Genomic DNA, 24,616 nt, shown 5'->3' with positions numbered 1-24,616 from the left:
GAGATGAAAACCATGACACGAGAAATACGTGACAAATGCACAAGCTTCAGTAACCGACTCAATCAACTGGAAGAAAGAGTATCAGCGATTGAGGATCAAATGAATGAAATGAAGCGAGAGGAGAAACCAAAAGAAAAAAGAAGAAAAAGAAATGAACAAAGCCTGCAAGAAGTACGGGATTATGTAAAAAGACCAAATCTACGTCTGATTGGGGTGCCTGAAAGTGAGGGGGAAAATGGAACCAAGTTGGAAAACACTCTTCAGGATATCATCCAGGAGAACTTCCCCAACCTAGTAGGGCAGGCCAACATTCAAATTCAGGAAATACAGAGAACGCCACAAAGATACTCCTCGAGAAGAGCAACTCCAAGACACATAATTGCCAGATTCACCAAAGTTGAAATGAAGGAAAAAATCTTAAGGGCAGCCAGAGAGAAAAGTCGGGTTACCTACAAAGGGAAGCCCATCAGACTAACAGCAGATCTCTCAGCAGAAACTCTACAAGCCAGAAGAGAGTGGGGGCCAATATTCAACATTCTTAAAGAAAAGAATTTTAAACCCAGAATTTCATATCCAGCCAAACTAAGTTTCATAAGTGAAGGAGAAATAAAATCCTTTACAGATAAGCAAATGCTTAGAGATTTTGTCACCACTAGGCCTGCCTTACAAGAGACCCTGAAGGAAGCACTAAACATGGAAAGGAACAACCGGTACCAGCCATTGCAAAAACATGCCAAAATGTAAAGACCATCGAGGCTAGGAAGAAACTGCATCAACTAATGAGCAAAATAACCAGTTAATATCATAATGGCAGGATCAAGTTCACACATAACAATATTAACCTTAAATGTAAATGGACTAAATGCTCCAATTAAAAGACACAGACTGGCAAACTGGATAAAGAGTCAAGACCCATCAGTCTGCTGTATTCAGGAGACCCATCTCACATGCAGAGACATACATAGGCTCAAAATAAAGGGATGGAGGAAGATTTACCAAGCAAATGGAGAACAAAAAAAAGCAGGGATTGCAATACTAGTCTCTGATAACATAGACTTTAAACCATCAAAGATCAACAGAGACAAAGAAGGCCATTACATAATGGTAAAGGGATAAATTCAACAGGAAGAGCTAACTATCCTAAATATATATGCACCCAATACAGGAGCACCCAGATTCATAAAGCAAGTCCTTAGAGACTTACAAAGAGACTTAGACTCCCATACAATAATAATGGGAGACTTCAACACTCCACTGTCAACATTAGACAGATCAACGAGACAGAAAGTTAACAAGGATATCCAGGAGTTGAACTCATCTCTGCAGCAAGCACACCTAATAGACATCTATAGAACTCTCCACCCCAAATCAACAGAATATACATTCTTCTCAGCACCACATCGCAATTATTCCAAAATTGGCCACATAATTGGAAGTGAAGCACTCCTCAGCAAATGTACAAGAACAGAAATTATAACAAACTGTCTCTCAGACCACAGTGCAATCAAACTAGAACTCAGGATTAAGAAACTCAATCAAGACCACTCAACTACATGGAAACTGAACAACCTGCTCCTGAATGACTATTGGGTACATAACGAAATGAAGGCAGAAATAAAGATGTTCTTTGAAACCAATGAGAACAAAGAAACAACATACCAGAATCTCTGGGACACATTTAAAGCAGTGTGTAGAGGGAAATTTATAGCACTAAATGCCCACAAGAGAAAGCAGGACAGATCCAAAATTGACACTCTAACATCACAATTCAAAGAACTAGAGAAGCAAGAGCAAACACATTCGAAAGCTAGCAGAAGGCAAGAAATAACTAAGATCAGAGCAGAACTGAAGGAGATAGAGACACAAAAATCCCTCCAAAAAATTAATGAATCCAGGAGTTGGTTTTTTGAAAAGATCAACAAAATTGACAGACCACTAGCAAGACTAATAAAGAAGAAAATAGAGAAGAATCAAATAGACACAATAAAAAATGATAAAGGGGATATCACCACCGACCCCACAGAAATACAAACTACCATCAGAGAATACTATAAACACCTCTATGCAAATAAACTAGAAAATCTAGAAGAAATGGATAATTTCCTGGACACTTACACTCTTCCAAGACTAAACCAGGAAGAAGTTGAATCCCTGAATAGACCAATAGCAGGCTCTGAAATTGAGGCAATAATTAATAGCCTACCAACGAAAAAAAGTCCAGGACCAGATGGATCACAGCTGAATTGTCCCAGACGTACAAGGAGGAGCTGGTACCATTCCTTCTGAAACTATTCCAATCAATAGAAGAAGAGGGAATCCTCCCTAACTCATTTTATGAGGCCAACATCATCCTGATACCAAAGCCTGGCAGAGACACAACAAAAAAAGAGAATTTTAGACCAATATCCCTGATGAACATCGATGCAAAAATCCTCAATAAAATACTGGCAAACCGGATTCAACAGCACATCAAAAAGCTTATCCACCATGATCAAGCGGGCTTCATCCCTGGGATGCAAGGCTGGTTCAACATTCGCAAATCAATAAACATAATCCAGCATATAAACAGAACCAAAGACAAGAACCACTTGATTGTCTCAATAGATGCAGAAAAGGCTTTTGACAAAATTCAACAGCCCTTCATGCTAAAAACGCTCAATAAATTCGGTATCGATGGAACGTACCTCAAAAGAATGAGAGCTATTTATGACAAACCCACAGCCAATATCATACTGAATGGGCAAAAACTGGAAGAATTCCCTTTGAAAACTGGCACAAGACAGGGATGCCCTCTCTCACCACTCCTATTCAACATAGTGTTGGAAGTTCTGGCTATGGCAATCAGGCAAGAGAAAGAAATCAAGGGTATTCAGTTAGGAAAAAAAGAAGTCAAATTATCCCTGTTTGCAGATGACATGATTGTATATTTAGAGAACCCCATTGTCTCAGCCCAAAATCTTAAGCTGATAAGCAACTTCAGCAAAGTCTCAGGATACAAAATAAATGTGCAAAAATCACAAGCATTCTTATACACCAGTAACAGACAAACAGAGAGCCAAATCATGAGTGAACTTCCATTCACAATTGCTTCAAAGAGAATAAAATATCTAGGAATCCAACTTACAAGCGATGTAAAGGACCTCCTCAAGGAGAACTACAAACCACTGCTCAGTGAAATCAAAGAGGACACAAACAAATGGAAGAACATACCATGCTCATGGATAGGAAGAATCAATATCGTGAAAATGGCCATACTGCCCAAGGTTATTTATAGATTCAATGCCATCCCCATCAAGCTACCAATGAGCTTCTTCACAGAATTGGAAAAAACTGCTTTAAAGTTCCTATGGAACCAAAAAAGAGCCTGCATCTCCAAGACAATCCTAAGTCAGAAGAACAAAGCTGGAGGCATCACGCTACCTGACTTCAAACTATACTACAAGGCTACAGTAACCAAAACAGCATGGTACTGGTACCAAAACAGAGATATAGACCAATGGAACAGAACAGAGTCCTCAGAAATAATACCACACATCTACAGCCATCTGATCTTTGACAAACCTGAGAGAAACAAGAAATGGGGAAAGGATTCCCTATTTAATAAATGGTGCTGGGAAAATTGGCTAGCCATAAGTAGAAAGCTGAAACTGTATCCTTTCCTTACTCCTTATATGAAAATTAATTCAAGATGGATTAGAGACTTAAATGTTAGACCTAATACTATAAAAATCCTAGAAGAAAACCTAGGTAGTACCATTCAGGACATAGGCATGGGCAAAGACTTCATGTCTAAAACACCAAAAGCAACGGCAGCAAAAGCCAGAATTGACAAATGGGATCTCATTAAACTAAAGAGCTTCTGCACAGCAAAAGAAACTACCATCAGAGTGAACAGGCAACCTACAGAATGGGAGAAAATTTTTGCAATCTACTCATCTGACAAAGGGCTAATATCCAGAACCTACAAAGAACTCAAACAAATTTACAAGAAAAAAACAAACAGCCCCATCAAAAAGTGGGCAAAGGATATGAACAGACATTTCTCAAAAGAAGACATTCATACAGCCAACAGACACATGAAAAAATGCTCATCATCACTGGCCATCAGAGAATTGCAAATCAAAACCACAATGAGATACCATCTCACACCAGTTAGAATGGCGATCATTAAAAAGTCAGGAAACAACAGGTGCTGCAGAGGACGTGGAGAAATAGGAGCACTTTTACACTGTTAGTGGGATTGTAAACTAGTTCAACCATTATGGAAAACAGTATGACGATTCCTCAAAGATCTAGAACCAGAAGTACCATATGACCCAGCCATCCCATTACTGGGTATATACCCAAAGGATTCTAAATCATGCTGCTATAAAGACACATGCACCCGTATGTTTATTGCGGCACTATTCACTATAGCAAAGACTTGGAATCAACCCAAATGTCCATCAGTGACAGACTGGATTAAGAAAATGTGGCACATATACACCATGAAATACTATGCAGCCATAAAAAAGGATGAGTTTGTGTCCTTTGTAGGGACATGGATGCAGCTGGAAACCATCATTCTTAGCAAACTATCACAAGAACAGAAAACCAAACATCACATGTTCTCACTCATAGGTGGGAACTGAACAATGAGATCACTTGGACTCGGGCAGGGGAACATCACACACCAGGGCCTATCATGGGGAGGGGGGAGAGGGGAGGGATTGCATTGGGAGTTATACCTGATGTAAATGACGAGTTGATGGGTGCTGACAAGTTGATGGGTGCAGCACACCAACATCACACAAGTATACATATGTAACAAACCTGCACATTATGCACATGTACCCTAGAACTTAAAGTATAATTTAAAAAAAAAAAAAAAAAAGAGATCGAGAGAATCCTGGCCAACATGGTGAAACCCCATCTCTATTAAAAATATAAAAATTAGCTGGGTGTGGTGGCGGGCACCTGTAGTCTCAGCTACTCAGGAGGCTGAGACAGGAGAATCACTTGAACCCAGGAAGCAGAGGTTGCAGTGAGCCGAGATCATGCCATTGCACTCCAGCCTGGGCAACAGAGTGAGACGCTGACTCAAAAATAAATAAATAAATGAAAAATAATGGAATCCATATGTTATGTGAACTCAATGGATTCTTTTTGGAACCCTATATTCCATTTTGACAATTCATTTCATGATATCACCACTATATATTTCTAAATTGAATTTCAGGGCTTCTCACAGCTTGCATGCTGTAGGTGTTTCTTCCCTTTAGTTCTGCACTTTAGTTTTAGCTTCTTGTTTAAAAAAAATTTTCAATTTGTATTTTAGATTCAGGTGGTACATATGCAGGTTTGTTACCTGAGTATATTGTGTGATGCTGAGGTGTGAGGTATGATGGATCCTGTCACCCAGGAATTGAGCATAGTATCCAATAGTTAGTTTTCAACCCTTGCCCTACCCCTTACCTCCTTACAGTAGTCTCTAATGTCTATTGTGGCCATCTTTATGCCCATGAGTATCCAATATTCAGCTTCCATGTGTAAGTGAGAACATGGGGTATTTGGTTTTCTGCTCCTGTATTAATTTGCTTAGGATAATGGCCTTCAGCTCCATCCATGTTACTGCAAAGGACATGATTTCTTTCTTTTTCATGGCTGCATAGTATTCCATGGTGTATATATACCACATTGTCTTTATCCAGTCCACTATTGATGGGCATCTATGTTGATTCTGTGTCTTTGCTATTTTAAATAGCTCTGCAATGAGCATATGAATGCAGGTATCTTTTTGGTATAACAATTTATTTTCTTTTGGATATATACTCAGTAATGGGATTGCTGGGTCGAATGGTGGTTCTGTTTTAAGATCTTTGAGAAATCTCCAAACTGCTAAACTAATTTGCACCGTAAACAGTGTATAAGCATTCCCTTTTCTCCACAGCCTTGCCAACATCTATTGCTTTTTGACATTTTAAAAATAGCCATTCTGACTAGTGTGAGATAGCATCCCATTGTGGTTTTGATTTGCATTTCTCTGATCATTAGTGATATTGAGCATGTTTCATATGTTTGTTGGCCACTTGTATGTCTTCTTTTGAGAAGTGCCTGTTCATGTCTTTGTCTGTTTCTTAATGGGATTATTGGTTTTTTGTTTGTTGAATTAAGTTCCTTACAGATTCAGGATATTAAACCTTTGTTGGATGCATAGTTTGTGAATATTTTCTCCCATTCTGTAAGTTGTCTGTTTACTCTGTTGGTAGTTTCTTTTGCTGTGCAGAAGCTCTTTAGTCTAATTAGGTCCCTCTTGTCTATTTTTGTTTTTGTTGCAATTACTTTTGAGGACTTAGTCATAAATTCTTACACAAGGCCAATGATTAAAATGGTGTTTCCTCAGTTTTCTTTTAGGATTTTTATCCAATTTGAGGTCTTACATTTAAATCTTTAATTCATCTTTAGTTAATTTTTGTGTATGGTGAAAGGTAGGGGTCTATGTTCATTCTTCTGCATATAGCTAGCCAGCTATGCCGGCACTATTTATTGAATAGGAAGCCCTTTCTCCATTGCTTGTTTTTGCTGACTTTGTCAAAGATCAGATGGCTGTAGGTGTGTGGCTTTATTTCTGAGTTCTCTATTCTGTTCCAGTAGTCTATGTGTCTGTTCTTAAACCATTAACATGGTGTTTTGGTACTGTAGCTTTACGGTATAGTCTGAGGTCGGGTAATGTGATGCCTCTGGCGTTGTTCTTTTTGTTTAGGATTCCATTGGCTGTTCAGACTCTTTTTTGGTTCTGTATGAATTTTAGGATAGTTTTATCTAATTATATGAAAAATGATGTTGGTAGTTTGATGGGCATAGTATTGAATCTGTATATTTCTTTGGGCAGTATGGCCATTTTGACAATATTGATTTTTCCAGTTCATGAGCAGGAATGTTTTTCCGTTTATTTGTGCCATCTATAATTTTCTTCAGCAGTGTTTTGTAGTTTTCCTTGAAGAGATCTTTCACCACGTTGGTTAGATGTAGTCCTAGGTATTTTATTTATGTGTGTGTGGTTATTGTAAAGGGGACTGAGTTCTTGATTTGTTTCTCAGCTTGGTTATTATTATTACTATTCTCAGCATGGAAATGCTACTGATTTTTGTACATTGAATTTGTATCCTGAAACTTTCATGAAGTTGTTTATCAGTTCCAGGTGCTTCTTAGTAGAGTCTTTAGAGTTTTCTAGATATGGAATCATATAATCAGTGAAGAGAGATAATGACTTATTTTCCTATTTGGATGCCTTTTATTTCTTCCTCTTGCCTGATTGCTCTGGTTAGGACTTTCTCAAACTTACTTTTCAAGAGACAAATATCACAGAAATTTAATCATCTAATGACATATTTTTTTTCCATCTCTATATTTAGATAACTGGAAGAGAGAATGAACTTTGTAGTGAGGCTTTGATTGAAGTTAGTCTAAAGAAAAATTCTGTAGGCCCTACTGTGAGATGTGAGGCATTTTGCTATTACTGTCATTCTGATTACCTGGTGAACATAGGTGGGCTTAAAATATTTGTCCAATTCATTACATCTGCTGCCACATCTGTGCTTCGATTCCCTTAGGCTTTTGGATTTTAAGAAAATGATCTTAATAAGTACATTAGTTATATAAAAACTTATACAAACCTCTATTAATCTGAAGAAACACTTTACAGTCAAAAGGCTTTGTGATATATTTATAAAATTAAATTAATTTGTAAACACTAGAAGAATACATGCAAAATAATAGTTGACTTTATAAAGAAAAGGTTTGTTTGATATAATGCCTTTATGATAGTCTTGGGTATGTCCAAGGAAAGTTATCAATTATGAAGAAACCACAATATAATCCATTTAAAAGTAATTTTAATCAATTCTAGTGGCTTTCAAAGTTAGTTGCAGGGTCCTAGAGTCAGTGGGTGAGCATTAACAGAGGAGGGAGGGCACTAAACCATTGAGGTGCTTAAGCTTTCCATCCAAATTTCAAATGAAGTAGATTACATAATGAGATTTTATGTAACTGTAATAGTAAACACGGAATGAGTAGACTTCTTCTTTTTTTAATAATTAAATAAATAACTTTATTTATGATACTTCAGATTTTATAAATGCCAACTACATAGCAAAGTCTCATAAATTCTTTTTTTTTTTTTTTTTTTGAGACGGAGTCTGGCTCAGTCGCCCAGGCTGGAGTGCAGTGGCGCCATCTCGGCTCACTGCAAGCTCCGCCTCCCGGGTTCACGCCATTCTCCTGCCTCAGCCTCCCGGGCAGCCGGGACTACAGGCGCCCGCCACCTCGCCCGGCTAATTTTTTGCATTTTTAGTAGAGACGGGGTTTCACCATGTTAGCCAGGATGGTCTCGATCTCCTGACCTCGTGATCTGCCCGCCTCGGCCTCCCAAAGTGCTGGGATTACAGGCGTGAGCCACCGCGCCCGGCAAGCCTCATAAATTCTAAATGAGACACAACCACCAATCAAGGCCCTTTGAAAAATCAAAGATAATAAAGTGTCAGGGGAGAAAAGTTTTGTTCTCCCAACAGAGAATTTAATCAGTGAACTTACTTCCCTGATCCTTTAAGGTTCACAATGGGAAAACTTTTCTTTTAAGGGTACCCTGAATCGATGAACAATCAACTCATATTTAGAAAAATAAACTCCATAGTTAAGAAAAATATATCAAATGCCTTTCACACCCATAATGTAACAAAACTTTGACACCAGAATGAAAAACTTCTCAGTCTCTGTACCTAACCAGGTGTTAGTCCACCCATGAGCAAGTTCACCTGAATAACAGCATCTATATACCATGATGTAGCTGAGAACTACATGCTGATATCCTTTTATTCCCTGTAGCTTGGACTGAAGCCAATACTATGAATACCACAGTGAATTCCAATGGTGAAGAGCAGCAGTGTAGATGCTGGAAGTCAACAAGCCAGGTTGTAGTTCAGTAAGACAAGTCATGAATTTACAGAAATTAAGAAATTTTTAACTTGAAAATAATTCTGGTGGCTGGTTTAAAATCTGTCACTGTCCAGGGATGGTAACAGAAGACAGGTGCAGAGAGAGACAGATTCTGCCACATGCACCCTCAACAGTGAAACCATTGTCTAGATGTTTGGAAATGCTTAACAGATTTGGAATGAACAGATTTTCACAGAACATGGAACTCCTGGTACATTAGGCAGTAGTCCTTAAACTTTTGCCCATACATTGTGGAGCATTTACAAATGGAATTCTCTGGACAGTGAGCCCTCAGTGCCTTTTTATATGTGGCTTTTTGAATAGATCACATTAGAAACTGAGCAGTCCCTTTCCTCAGTTACCAGTGTCAATGCTGGTATGATGAGGAGCAGTGGGGGCACTGACAGACACTGGCAATTCGTTTCTTTTATCCTAGTGGAACTGAGATTTCACTTCTTTTCAGTAGAAAATATTAATCCAAGGGAAGAATTTTTTAAAAATGGAAACAATGACTGGTGTCTTAAATACGAGACTGTCATTCTTGATGTTTTTCCAGCAATACAATTAACCCCAGTGTACTTGTAATTTAAAAGGAAAAAAAGACAGTTTTACAGTGATCTCTATTTCAGATAATCTCAAACGTGCTGAAGTTGGTCCAATAGCATCTCAAAGAATCTATGGAAAACAGAATTTTCCTTAAATATCAACAGAGTTGAGGACGCAGAGTAGAAATCTATAGCACAGATTATCAGGAAAGAACTTGCAATTTCTCATTATGAGTGTAAAATAAGAGGACAAGAATTATTTTTATTCACAATCCAATCTGGTAGCTAAAAGAAAAGCAGTCTTTGGATGTAGAAACCTGGTTTTCTGAAGAGCCCAGCTGTAAGACCTGGTTTGTCATCAGACTTCAACACTATCACGGAAACACAGAAAACTCTGTTTTTGATTGGTTTACTTGCCTCCTAGGAGACAAAAGCAACTGAAAACTGTTTTGGTGTTTTTTAATTAAAAACAGAAAAATGTGTTAGAAAAGACAGTGCAGAAAAATTGTAGCTTCAGCTCAACCTGACCATGTCACAGAGTCCATCACTGTTAGCCTCACATTCATCCTGCTGGTCAGGCTAATTATCAAGACAGTCGACTTCTCCCTTGGACGTTTCCTTATTCCAGACCAGGGCATGAAACTGGTGGTTGTCAAGAGTCCCTGCAGATCTCCCATCAATGGAACGCATACAGCAGCAACAAGATGGTACAGATCCCAATAACACCCCCTAGGATGAGCGAGTCCCTACACTTCCTCAGGTTGATCCTCTTGATCAGGCTGTTTACAGCAGGAAAACGATTGGCCAAAGTGTTCATTTTGCTGTGAACTGACTTCAACATTCCTGTCTGTGAAGTCATATTTTCTTTTGTTGCCATAGCAATGCTTATTGTCTCTTCTATCAGACGATCTGAGTTTTGAAGGTGGTCATGTTCTTTCAAAAATAGCACAGTTCTTCTGCTGTTTACTCCAGTCCCACTTTTATATGATTCAATATCTTTTCGTACTGATCCCATGAGATTCTCGCTTTCCTGTATTGCCATAAAGTTTGCTTTGGTTTTATGGAATTCATGTGTATAATCCTGCAATATGTCTCTAAGACGCTGTAATGTATGCATCAGGGCCGCATTCAAGGAGGGGACACCTGCACTGTTGGTATATTCTATCATTTTATCGTTTACCCCTGTAAGCCTTGCCAAAAGTTGTTCAATCTCAATCGCTATTGTCTCAAACATTCTGTCTTGGCTTGATCCATTTAAAAGGGGTGTTGTATCAGAACTATACCTGTTGCATCTTCCATCTCGGGTACTGCTATGACTGTAACTTGTACATAGTTTGCTGAAGGAAACTAGTTTCTAGGTCAAGTTCATTTTCCAGTTGTCCAGCCTGTTTCCTGAGATCTTCCCAGTAATTGCTGGTTCCTGCCGCCATCTTTGTTGTCCAGCGTCAGCCGGGATGGAGTAGACTTCTTGTATTTGATTCCTAGAACATTGTATTAGATAACCATATAATGCCAGTTTCAACAATATCTCAACATAAATCTCATCTTTATGTTGTATAGGTGGAGGGAAAGCTTCCCTTCCACCCTCTATAAAGGTTTACTGAAATGACTGACAATAGATCAATAAAAAAAGGCTTACAAATTTATTTATGTATACATGAACATGAGAATCCCCACAGATGTAAAATTCAAAGAGGGGCCAGATGGTTGAGGCTCAAATACCTTCTTCCCAGGGCAGAAGAGAAATGGGAGGTGTAGACAATTGTGATGAAATAGTGAATAACTTTCAGGGGAAATAAATAAACCTAAAGGACACTTGCCTGGAGCAAAGTTTCTCTCATCTCTGAGGGAAGTGGCAGAAAAATGAGGGGCCTGTGAACAAAGGTTGTCTTATTATGCAGATAGAGTTCCCTAGATAATCTCTTGGAGTTACTCCATGGAACAGATGAAAAGTTTCTCTGGGTATGGTGGTGACTGTTAGTCTCTTCTCCAGTGGTTAATTTTTTTCTGGTTATTCAGTAAGACAATTGCTTATCTTTTGGAAAGAAGTTTCTTTCGTCAGACAAAATTCCAGAGACAGTCCCTCCTTGTACTTGTAGGTGGGTGGGAAAAAACAAAAGATGCTTAGAAAATTAGGCAGCTTCTAAGGCCTTCTGATTTCTTTTAATTAGGAGTGGTCAGTGTGCCAAAGCACTGTATGTTGGGGTATCATTCTCTGCACCTCAACAATGTGAAGGTCAAGGTTTTATAAAGTTATTGCATTGAGGTTACATGAGCTTTATAAAGAATTCTACTCCCTGTAACATTTTGTATAAGATAGGGGATCTCAGTTGTCTGAAGGTGTAGTAAAAGTTTTTTGTGAAACTATCTGTGCATGGTGTTTTTTTTTCTGTAGGTCAATTTTATTGCTTCTGATTCAATATCTTAAATGGTTATAGATCTATTTAAGTAGTATATTTAGTTTTAGTCAGTTTAAGTAAATTATGTAATTGCCTGATGGGTTCTTCTTGTCCACTGCGCAGACAAACCCAATGCACTTGAGACAGTGTTATTGTAGTAGAGTTTAATTATCATGAGGCAGCCAAGTGGGAGGACAGGAGTTATTACTCAACTCTATCTCCGCAAAGGCTTAGAGGTTAGGTTTTTCAAGGATACTTTGGTGGGCAGAGGGGCTAAGGAATGGGTGCCGCAGACTGGTTAAAAGTTAAATCATATGTGTGTGGAAAAATGATCCTTGTGCACTGTCAGCCTCTGGATGGGAGCCATGGGACTGGTTGAGTCATGATTCACAGGTCCAGGTGGAGTCAGTTGGTTGTCAGGATGCAAAAGTCTGAAAAAAAAATCTCAAAGACCAGCCTTAGGTTCTAAATAATGATGTTACCTATAGGAACAATTGGGGAAGTTGCAAATCTTGTGACCTCTGGTGCAATAAATGATCATAGAAAGTCAAACTGTGTCTACATCTTAGCAGAGTTCAGCTCCCGCCAGTCCTAATCTCGTGGGCTTTCGTTAGTTTTACAAAGAAGTTTTGGTCCTTGAGCAAGGAGAGGGTTAGTTTTAGGGAGGGACTGTTGTCTTCCTTCCTTCAAAGCCAAGCTATGAACTAAATTCTTCCCATGGTTAGCTTAGCCTATACTTAAGAATGAGTGAGGACAGCCAGCTTGTGAGGTTAGAATCAAATGGAGTCAGCTATGCTAGACTTCTTTCACTGTCACAATCTTTGCAAAGGCAATTTTAATTATATTTTTTCCAGGAACATGCCCAGTCTGTCTGTTTTCAAATTTCTTGGCTTAAGTTAGTTCATAATATTCTCTTACGGTTTTTAAATCTCTACTTGTAATTGTTTATTTTTCATTTTTAATATTATTTTATTTTCTCTAATATTTTTTATGTTCAATACTATCAGAATTTTGATGACAACTATTGTTTTCAAAGACCCATTTTTTTGTTAATTTGCTTTTTACTATTCTTTGATTTCTATTTTATTAAATATGATTCCCATTATTATTATTTTTTTCTTCTACTTTCTTTTATTTTACTCTATTGTGATTTTAAAGACTTCTTGAGTTGAGATCTTGAATAGAAGTTTTTAGTATTTTTTCTTCTCAAATACATACTTTTTGGCTATAACTTTTCCTGGTAAGTACTACTTTATCTGCAACCTACATATTTTTATATGTCATGCTGTTACTTTCTAAATATTGTATATATCCATATAAAATGGAAACTTAAACTATGAATATTTAGCAGTATAATTTTTATTAACATATTTTTTAGCAAGTAGAAGATGCTGAATGTAACGCAATTTTTATGTAGAAATTAAATGTAATTCTTAAATTGATTTTCTTTCTACTTTTGTTCTCCAATTTTATTGCTTTATATTCTGTACACTTATTCTTGGTGTTTAGTATTTGTTGAGAGATGAGTGTGATCTGTTATATAGATAATTTTATACATGTATAATGTGTACATGAAACGAATATTGATTATAAACATTGCATTTTATATTCCACTCCTTTGTATGTAATTTCTTCCACACATCATTTAGTCACTTTCAGTAAGAGTCTATTAATATCAGTTTTTCATCTGCAAATGTAGTTATTTTATTCTTCAATGCAGTTTAGCTGGAAGTCCTTCAAGTCCTTACTCAAAAGTTACCTTCTTCGTAAGTCTTAATTTTTAACTTATTTAAAATTACAACCTCTTGTAGCCTCAACTCCAACTGCTAGCAGCTCTTCACCCTCCTTACTGTACTCAACTTCAAAAAATAGCACTTATTGCCAGGTATGGTGGCTCGTGCCTATAATCCCAGCACTTGGGGAGGCTGAGGCGGGTGAATCACTTGAGGTAAGCAGTTCGACAGCAGCCTGGCCAACATGGTGAAACTCCATTTCTACCAAAAATACAGAAAGATTAGCCAGGCATGATGTTGCGTACCTCCAAAAAAAAAAAAAAAAAAAAAAAAAGCACTTATTATAGTCCAACATGATAATTTAAAAACTATTTTTATGTCTATTATTTATATATTTACATATGATATAAGCTTAATGAAGTTAGAAATTTTTGTCCCCTTTTTCATTAATGTGTCACAACATCTAAAACAGTGTTTGGCACATAAAAGGTACCTAATAAGTATTTATTGAATGAAAGAAAAAAGTGAATTTAGAATTCACATTTGTTTAATATTTGTTGTTTGCAGATATTATTCTATTCCTATCACCAGTATATAGGCTCCACTAAGGCAAGAATTTTTGTCTGTTTTGTTCACTGCTATATCCTCAGGAACTAAAACAGTGCCTGGCATTCAATAAATATTTGTGAATAAATTAAATTATAATTAGGGCATTCTCCATGTAATTGTTTTTCTGTTGCATTCAATGTATCATTTCTCTGAGGTTGCTTTTAGTATTTTATTTTTGTCTTTAATTATCTGAAGTTTCTCAATGATGTATCCAGTGTGGATTTCTTTTTATTTTTTTGTGTGAGATTTGTTTCTTGAATTTGATCATGTTTTTAATCATTTTGCGCAAATTCTTAGCTATTTTCTCTTCAATATTTTCTCTTTCCTATTCTATCTTGGAATGCCTATTTAAATAGACAGATGACTGTTTCTTATTCTATCCTCCTTAATCCTCATTCTCTCATTATATTTTCCATTTCTTTGTTGTATTGGATTTTGGGTAGTTTTCTTAAGTCCATCTTCCCATGTAATAATTTTTTCTTCAGCAATATCTAATTTGCTAATTAATCTATATGTTGAGATTTAAAAATGTTAATGCCTTTTTAGAAGTTCTATTTGTTTTATTTAAGTCACTATTTTTCATTGGAAGGTCTTTCAGTATAACTCTATTTCTTTTATTGTTTAAATAATATCAAGAATAATTATTAAAAAATATCAGATTGTTTTATTTTTCTAAACTTTTTTTTGGGAGAGTGCTGTTTTAACCATTTGTTGCGTCTACTGAAACTCCCTTTTGGTAAGTAAAAAGTCCTCAGATGATTTGTAAACTTCGTGAGTTAATTTTCAGCAGAAGTCTGGTTTTCCGTAACAGCCATATGTGTTATAGAAATATACCTAGAAATGAGTTTTGCGTTTATTTCTGTTGGGTATTCCAGTAGTTCTACTGTTCTGAGGCCAGTTTTTTTGTTAATATTTTGGTTTGAGATTCTTCTAGCACCATTCATGGTTGGTGTGAGATTGGAATTTTGATTTCTTACAGAAGGCTTCTCCTTTCTACTAACAGCACTCAGTAGAGAAGATGAACATTCTTGCTACTGCCTTGGGCTGGATGCTGAAGACCTTTTTTTTTTTTTTTTTTGAAGTCCCATTTCATGAATAGGAACCTTTCAGGTTCCAGTGAAAGGAGTTTTATTTTCAGATCCTGCCTTAGTTCCTGCTTACCATTAAAATTGTGATCTCAAGGCCTTAGAGGTATATGTATTTGGACCCGATACTCCCTTTTACCACTGAATTCTTAGCTTCTTGGCTTATTGTTATGACTTGAGTTACCTCAATTTTTCTTTTGCCTGAGGATTTCTACTTTTTTGTTTTTAGTTTTGATATGTACTTAGTATTTGTGGGCTATTTTTTATCCAGCATTCTGTTTATATTTGTAGTGGGATAAGATCTTCAGCTACTCAGTGTGACACATTGTTACTCTGGAAGCCTTGAATAGGAATACTCTTATTATTGAAACAAAAATTCAGAAAATAATTAAATTTATATGTGAACTTTGTATTATTTGCATACAGCGTCAGTACCATTTCAGCTAAACAACGTCATCTTTCTTATGAAATTAATGTTATTAATTTGAATGTCAATGTTTTTGTAGTTTTAAAATATATTTAATTTGTGAATTTATATTAATTTAACAGTTACAAAGGAACTATATGCATAATAGTTTAGATTTAATTTCATTAGTATGTATTTATATGGCATTAAAATATGAGTATTTAAAGCAACATTGGTACAATTATAATTATTTTTACATTAAAAACTCAAGTCTGAGAAAAACTGGGCTAATCATGACTAGAAAAAAATTATATTTTGAAAGTGATGGCCCCTACTTTGAACTCAGTTTTTTTTTTCTTGATGTTCACTGCTGATTATATATTCATATTTGGTCATCTTTTGGGGCAGCATAATGGCTTAACCATTATGCTTCTCATATTTCTACACCTAATACAAATTGACCTTTGAGGTATGTATACTATCTATTCAGCATATAGAGATGATGTTATCTGTCTCAAAAATGCTTCATAGGAATGGGCACTAATATATCGGAATCATTTGGGAAAGGTTTTTCAAAACACATATATCTGGTTTACTTCACTTCCTCCTTTACCTCCTATTTTGATAATGCTGTCAGGATTTTATCCTGAAATTAACAAGAAGTTACTGAAGATTTTGAGCAATATTGTGCCACTTCTATTTCCGTATTTTCTTTCTTGACTGTTAGACACAATTGTTTCTGAAAAGTCTTTCTTAAGATCTAGGTGGCTTAACTTGTTCCTTCTTTCCTTTAGAAATACGGCATTCAGTAACTAATGTTCATCATGCCTGAGGCCATGGCCTTAAATATGACAGGGAGTAGGGTCTAGAAAAAGTATTCTTAGTAATTACTGTAAAGATGAACTGTTCTTGAACTTGAGAGTTACCCAGAGAAAGCCTCATATCGTGTGGAATAGCAGGGATAGGATATGCCTTACCCAAACCAGCCAGTTGCCACTTTTGTTAGGGCAGATGTTTCCACTTTTGAAGTAAGATATTTCCCTGACCGCTTTGTGGGACTCCCAACAGGGGGTGCCTTCTTTACTCAACCTGCCTCTCTCAACTCCTTGTGGGAACTGGCGTGCATGAGCGCTTGAATCTGCCAGCCACTTCAGCACCAGCAGCACCAGAGGCTCCAGGGGATCAAACTCTACTCACTTGGACCAGCTGCATTCCACCCCTCGCAGGAGGGAGTGCGCAAGTGAGTGGGTGCAGGAACCAGAGTGAGCTCCTTTGGGCGCTGGCAGCGCAAACTCCATGCAGGCCCCGTGGCAGCATCCAGGTGGGGTGCCTGTACTCCTAAAGCCCCAGGGGATGTGATACAGTGCTCTTTTAGCTCCGCCATCCACTATGGCTTAGGTGTTAACAGCTCAGTGGGCCCTCCACCCTTTTGTGCGAGGCGGCTGTCCTCTGCCAGTGAGGGCGAAGGGCCAGTATGACATCCTTTTGTATCATACTTGTGGCTCCAGAGCTCTTGTCTGGCATCCAGGAGAAGTGAGGCCACATGAATGAATTGATTAGATCTTGTGCAGGAGAATTGGCGGCAAATCCATAGAGTAATGTGAAAGCAAGTTTACTAAAAAAGTAAGGGAATAAAAGAATGGCTACTCTATAGGCAGAGCAGTGGCATGGGCTGCTCAGCTGCTTATACTTATTGTTAATTTTTGATTGTATGCTAGACAAGGGATGAATTTTTCATGAGTTTTCCAGGAAAGGGGGGGGCAATTCCCAGAACTGAGGGTTCCTCTCCTTTTTAGACCATATAGAGTAACTTTCTGATGTTGCCATGGCATTTGTAAACTGTCATGGCTCTGGCAGAAGTGTCTTTTAACATGCTAATGCATCATAATTGGTGTATAACGAGCAGTGAATGAGGATCAGAGGTCACTTTCATCACCATCTTGATTTTGGTGGGTTTTGATCAGCTTCTTTATTGCAACTTGTTTTATCAGCAAAGTCTTTGTAACCTGTATCTTGTGCTGACCTATCTCATCCTGATAGAATGCCTAACCTCCTGGGAATGCAGCCCAGTAGGTCTCAGTCTTATTTTACCTAGCCCCTATACAAGATGGAGTTGCTCTGGCTCAAATGCCTCTGACGTTTTTATATTTTTGAATGGAAATGCTTTTTTTGCATACTTGTACAATGTACAATTGTATTGGGAAATATTTAGACATTATCGAAAAGTATAAAGAAAATAATCAACTGGCAAGACGGCCAAATAGGAACAGCTCAGTCTGCAGCTCCCAGCGAGATTGATGTGGAAGGCGGGTGATTTCTGCATTTCTAGCTGAGGTACCCAGTTCATCTCATTGGAACTGGTTTGACAGTGGATGCAGCCCAAGGAGGGAGAGCCAAAGCAGGTTGGAACATCACCTCACCCGGGAAGCACAAGGGGTCGGGGAACACCCTCCTCTAGCCAACGGAAGCCATTAGGGACTATACCATGCACACCAGTCCAGGTCCTGTGCTTTTCCCATGGTCTTCACAACCCGCAGAACAGGAGATTCACTCCAGTGCCCAAACCACCAGGGCTCTGCATTTCTGGCACAAAACTGGGTGGCTGTTTGGGCAGACTCTGAGCTAGCCACAGGAATTTTTTTTTCATACTCCAGTGGTGCTCAGAATGCCATCCAGACAGAACCGTTCACTCCCCTGGAAAGGGGGCTGAAGCCAGGGCACCAAGTGGTCTGGCTTGGCGGGTACCACCCCCATGGTGCCCAGCAAGCTAAGATCCACTGGCTTGAAATTCTTGCTGCTAGCACAGCAGTCTGAGCTCAACCTGGAACACTCGAGCTTGGTGGGAGGAGGGGCATCCACCATTGCTGAGGGTAGAATGGGCGGTTTTACCCTCACAGTGTAAACAAAGCCACTGGGAAGTTCAAACTGGGCAGAGCCCACTACAGCTCAGCAAGGCCACTGTAGCCAGACTGCCTCTCCAGATTCCCTCCTCTCTGGGCAAGGCATCTCTGAAAAACAGACAGCAGCCCCAGTCAGGGACTTATAGATAAGACCCCCACCTCCCAGGGACAGAGCACCTGGGGTAAGGGGCAGTTGGGGGCACAGCTTCAGCAGATTCAAACCACCCTGCCTGGCAGCTCTGAAGAGAGCAGTGGATCTCCCAGCACAGCGTTTGAGCTCTGATAAGGGACAGACTGCCTCCTCAAGTGGGTCCCTGACCCCCGCGTATCCTAACTGGGAGACACTTTCCAGTAGGGGCTGACAAGGCACTTCATACAGCAGAGCCCAGGCTGGCATCTGGTGGGTGCCCCTCTGGGACAAAACTTCCAGAGGAAGGAACAGGCAGCAATCTTTGCTGTTCTGCAGCCTCCACCAGTGATACCCAGGCAAACAGGGTCTGGAGTGGACCTCTAGGAAACCCCAGCAGACTTGCAGCAGAGGGACCTGTCAGAAGGAAAACTAACAAACAGAAAGGAATAGTATTAACATAAACAAAAAGGACGTCCACTCAGAGACCCCAGTCGAAGGTCACCAACTTCAAAGACCAAAGGTAGATAAATCCATGAAGATGGGGAGAAACCAGTGCAAAAAGGCTGAAAATTCTAAAAACCAGAATGCCTCTTCTCCTCCAAAGGATCACAACTCCTTGCCAGCAAAACAAAACTGGACAGAGAATGAGTTTGATGACTTGAGTGAAGTAGATTTCAGAAGGTGGGTAATAACAAACTCCTCCAAGCTAAAGAAGTACGTTCTAACCCAATGCAAGGAAGCTAAGAACCTTGAAGAAGGGTTAGATGAATTGCTAACTAGAAGAACCAGTTTAGAGAAGAACATAAATGGAGCTGAAAAACACAGCAGGAGAGCTTTATGAGGTACACACAAGTATCAATACCCGAACTGATCAAGCGGAAGAAAGGATATCAGTGACTGAAGAACAACTCAATGAAATAAAGTGAGAAGACAAGGTTAGAGAAAAAAAGAGTGAAAAGAAATGAGCAAAACTTCCAAGAAATCTGGGGCTATGTTAAGAGATCAAATCTATGTTTGATTGGTGTACCGGAAAGTGACAAGGAGAATGGAACCAAGTTGGAAAATACTCCTTAGGATATTATCCAGGAGAATTTCCCCAACCTAGCAAGGCAGGCCAACATTCAAATTCAGGAAATACAGAGAACACCACAAAGATACACCTTGAGAATAGCAACCCCAAGACACATGATTGTCAGATTCACATTGAAATGAAGGAAAAAATGTTAAGAGTAGCCAGAGAGAAAGGTCGGGTTACTCAAAAAGGGAAGCCCATAGACTAACAATGGATCTCTCGGCAGAAACCTTGCAATCCAGAAGAGAGTGGGGGCTGATATTCAACACTCAAATAATTTTCAACCCAGAATTTCATATCCAGCCAAAACTAAGCTTCATAAATGAAGGAGAAATAAAATCCTTTATAGACAAGCAAATGCTGAGAGATTTTGTCACCACCAGGCCTGCCTTACAAGAGCTCCTGAAGGAAGCACGAAACATGGAAAGGATCAACTGGTACCAGCCACTGCAAAAACATGCCAAATTGTAAAGACCATCGATGCTATGAATAAACTGCAACAACTAATGGGCAAAATAACCAGCTGGCATCATAATGGCAGGATCAAATTCACACATAACAATATTAATCTTAAATGTAAATGGACTAAATGCCCCAATTGAAAGACAGAGACAGGCAAATTGGATAAAGAGTCAAGACCCATTCATGTGATGTATTCAGGAAACCCATCCGACATGGAAAGACACACATAGGCTTAAAATAAAGGGATGCAGAAATGTTTACCAAACAAATCGAAAAAAAAAAAACAAAACAGCTGGGGTTACAATCCTAGTCTCTGATAAAACAGACTTAAGCCAACAAAGATCAAAAGAGACAAAGAAAGCCATTACATAATGGTAAAGGGATCAATTCAACAAGAAGAGCTAACTATCCTAAATATACATGTACTCAACACAGGAGTACCCAGATTCATAAAACAAGTTCTTAGAGACCTACAAAGAGACTTAGACTCCCACACAATAATAGTGGGAGACTTTAACACCCCACTGTCAATATCAGACATATCAACAAGACATAAAATTTACAAGGATATCCAGGACTTGAACTCAGCTCAGGACCAAGCAGACCTAATAGACATCTACAGAACTCTCCACCCCAAATCAACAGAATATACATTCTTCTCAGCACCACATTGCACTTATTCTAAAATTGACCACACAGTTGGAAGTAAAACACTCCTCAGCAAATGCAAAAGAATGGAAATCATAACGAACAGTCTCTCAGACCACAGTGCAATCAAATTAGAACTCAGGTTTAAGAAACTCACTCAAAACCACACAACTACATGGAAACTGAATAACCTGCTCCTGAATGACTACTGGGTAAATAATGAAATGAAGGCAGAAATAAAAATGGTCTTTGAAACCAATGAGAACAAAGACACAATGTACCAGAATCTCTGGGACACATTTAAAGCAGTGTGTAGAGGGAAATTTATAGCACTAAATGCCCACAAGAGAAAGCAGGAGAGATCTAAAATCAACACCCTAACCTCATATTTAAAAGAACTAGAGAAGCAAGAGCAAAGAAATTCAAAAGCTAGCAGAAGCCAGGAAATAACTAAGATCTGAGCAGAACTGCAGGAGATAAGAGAAACAAAAAAATCCTTCAAAAAATCAATGAATCTGGTTTTTTGAAAAGTTCAACAAAATAGACTACTACTCAGACTAATAAAGAAGAAAAGAGAGAAGAATCAAATAGATGCAATAAAAAATGATAAAGGGGATACACCATTGATCCCACAGAAATACAGACTGCCATCAGAGAATACTATAAACACCTCTACGCAAGTAAACTAGAAAATCTAGAAGAAATGGGTAAGTTCCTGGACAAATACATGCTCCCAAAACTAAACCCAGAAGAAGTTGAATCCCTGAATAGACCAATACAAGTTCTGAAATTGAGGTAGCAATTAATAGCCTACCAGCCAAAAAAAGTTCAGGACCACATGGATTCACAGCTGAATTCTATCAGAGGTACAAAGTGGAGCTGGTACCATTCCTTCTGAAACTATTCCAAACAATAGAAAAAGAGGAAATCCTCCCTAACTCATCTTATGAGGCCAGTATCATCCTAATGCCCAAACTTAGCAGAGACAACAAAAATAGAAACTTCAGGCCAATATCCCTGATGAACATTGATGCGAAAATCCTCAATAAAATACTGGCAAACTGAATCCAGCAGCACAATAAAAATCTTATCCACTATGATCAACTTGGCTTCATCCTGGGGATGCAAGGCTGGTTCAACATATGCAAATCAATACACGTAATCCATCACATAAACAGAACCAATGGCAAAAATCACATGATTATCTTAGTAGATGCAGAAAAGGCCTTCAACAAAATTCAGTAGCCCTTCGTGCTAAAAACTGTCAATAAACTAGGTATCGATGGAACATATCTCAAAGTAATAAGAACTATTTATGACAAACTCACAGCCCATATCATACTGAATGGGCAAAAGCTGGAAGCATTCCCTTTGAAAACCAGCAGAACACAAGGATGCCCTCTCTCACCACTCATATTCAACATAGTACTGGAAGTTCTGGTCAGGGCAATCAGGCAAGAGAAAGAAATAAAGGGTATTCAATTAGGAAAAGAGGAAGTCAAATTGTCTCTGTTTGCAGATGACATGATTGTGTATTTAGAAAACCCATCATCTCAGTCCAAAGTCTCCTTAAGCTGATAACCAACTTCAGCAAAGTCTCAGGATACAAAATCAATGTGCAAAAGTCACAAGCATTCCTATACACCAATAACAGAGAGCCAAATCATGAGTGAACTCTGATTCACAATTGCCCCAAAGAGAATAAAATACCTAGGAATCCAACTTACAAGAGATGTGAAAGACCTCTTCAAGAAGAACTACAAACCACTGCTCAAGGAAATAAGAGAGGACACAAACAAATGGAAAAATATTCCATGCTCATGGATTGGAAGAATCAATATTGTGAAAATGGCCATACTGCCCAAAGTAATTTATAGATTCAGTGCTATCCCTATCAAGCTACCATTGACTTTTTCCCCAGAACTGGAAAAAACTACTTTAAATTTCATGTGGAAGAAAAAAAGAGCCCACAAAGCCAAGACAATCCTAAGCAAAAAGAACAAAGCTGGTGGCATCGTGCTACCGTACTTCAAACTTTATTACAAGGCTACAGTAACCAAAACAGCATGATACTGGTACCAAAACAGATACATAGACCAATGGAACAGAATAGAGGCCTCAGAAATAACACCACACATCTACAACCATCTGATTTTTGACAAAGCTGACAAAAGCAAGCAATGGAGAAAAGATTCCCTATTTAATAAGTGGTGGGAAAACTGGCTAGCCATATGCGGAAAGCTGAAACTGGATCCCTTCCTTACACCTTATACAAAAATTAACTCAAGATGGATTAAAGACTTAAATGTAAGACCTAAAACCGTAAAAACACTAGAAGAAAACCTAGGCAATACCATTCATGACATAGGCATGGGCAAAGACTTCAAGACTGAAACACCAAAAGCAGTGGCAACAAAAGCCACAATTGACAAATGGGATCTAATTATACTAAAGAGTTTCTGTACAGCAAAAGAAACTATCATCAGACTGAACAGGCAACATACAGAATGGGAGGAGATTTTTGCAATCTATCCATCTGACAAAGGGCTGATATCCAGAATCTACAAAGAACTGAAATTTACAGGCAAAAATCAACCCCATCAAAAAGTGGATGAAGGATATGAACAGGCACTTCTCCAAAAAAGACATTTATGCAGACAACAAACATATGAAAAAAATCTCATCATCACTCGTCATTAGAGAAATGCAAATCAAAACCACAATGAGATACCATCTCATGCCAGTTAGAATGGTGATCATTAAAAAAGTCAGGAAACAATAGATGCTGGTGAGGATGTGGAGAAATAGAAATGCTTTTACATTGTTGGTGGGAGTGTAAATTAGTTCAACCATTGTGGAAGACAGTGTGGCGATTCCTTAAGGATCTAGAACTAGAAATACCATTTGACCCAACATTCCCATTAATGGGTATATAAATCATTCTACTATAAAGACACATGCACACATATGTTTATTGTGGCACTGAAATGTCCATTAATTATAGACTGGATAAGGAAAATATGGCACATATACACTGTGGAATACTATGCAGCCATAAAAAAGGATGAGTTAATATCCTTTGCAGGGACATGGATGAAGCTAGAAATGATCATTCTTAGCAAACTAACACAGGAACAGAAAACCAAACACTGCATGTTCTCACTCATAAGTCAGAGTTGAACAATGAGAATACATGGGCACAGGGAGGGGAACATCACACACCAGAGCCTGTCGGGGGATTGGGGGCCTAGGTGTGGGATAGCATTAGGAGAAATGCCTAATGTAGATGACAGGTTGATGGGTGCAGCAAACCCCCATGGCACATATATCCCTATGTAACAAAACTGCATGTTCTACACATGTATCCCAGAACATAAATTATAATTGAAAAAAAGAGAATCAATTTTGTATAGCTACACCTAGTAACAGTGTTACCTAGAAATAGTAACATTTTGATGTATATTCTTCCAAAATCATTTAAATCCACACATATATAAACACATATGACCACATATAACTTATCTGATTGATATATTTGACTATTTTCATTTGTTTTTAAATAAATGCCCTTGGGCGGGGACTGACTTTTACTTTTTGAAACATTAGTTCAGTGTTGCAAGTATTTACATTCACATTTTTGCCTATGAAATGTCA

At 38.3% G+C, this 24,616-nt stretch overlaps 1 protein-coding gene and 1 pseudogene across 6 annotated transcripts in view; one reads left to right on the top strand and one right to left on the bottom strand.

The window, feature by feature from the left end:
- DLG2 (discs large MAGUK scaffold protein 2) overlaps nt 1-24,616 on the top strand; it is a 2,222,296-nt gene that overhangs the window by 75,168 nt on the left and 2,122,512 nt on the right. The gene's annotated exons all lie outside the window — the stretch shown is intronic.
- On the bottom strand, nt 8,203-12,777 carry LOC140712590 (Golgi SNAP receptor complex member 1 pseudogene; annotated as a pseudogene).

Source organism: Chlorocebus sabaeus, chromosome 1 (genome assembly GCF_047675955.1).
Source record: "Chlorocebus sabaeus isolate Y175 chromosome 1, mChlSab1.0.hap1, whole genome shotgun sequence".
In the NCBI taxonomy this organism is placed as follows: Eukaryota; Metazoa; Chordata; class Mammalia; order Primates; family Cercopithecidae; genus Chlorocebus; species Chlorocebus sabaeus.
The sequence above is the reverse complement of the archived record's forward strand: the minus strand, read 5'-3'. Positions and strand labels throughout refer to the sequence as shown.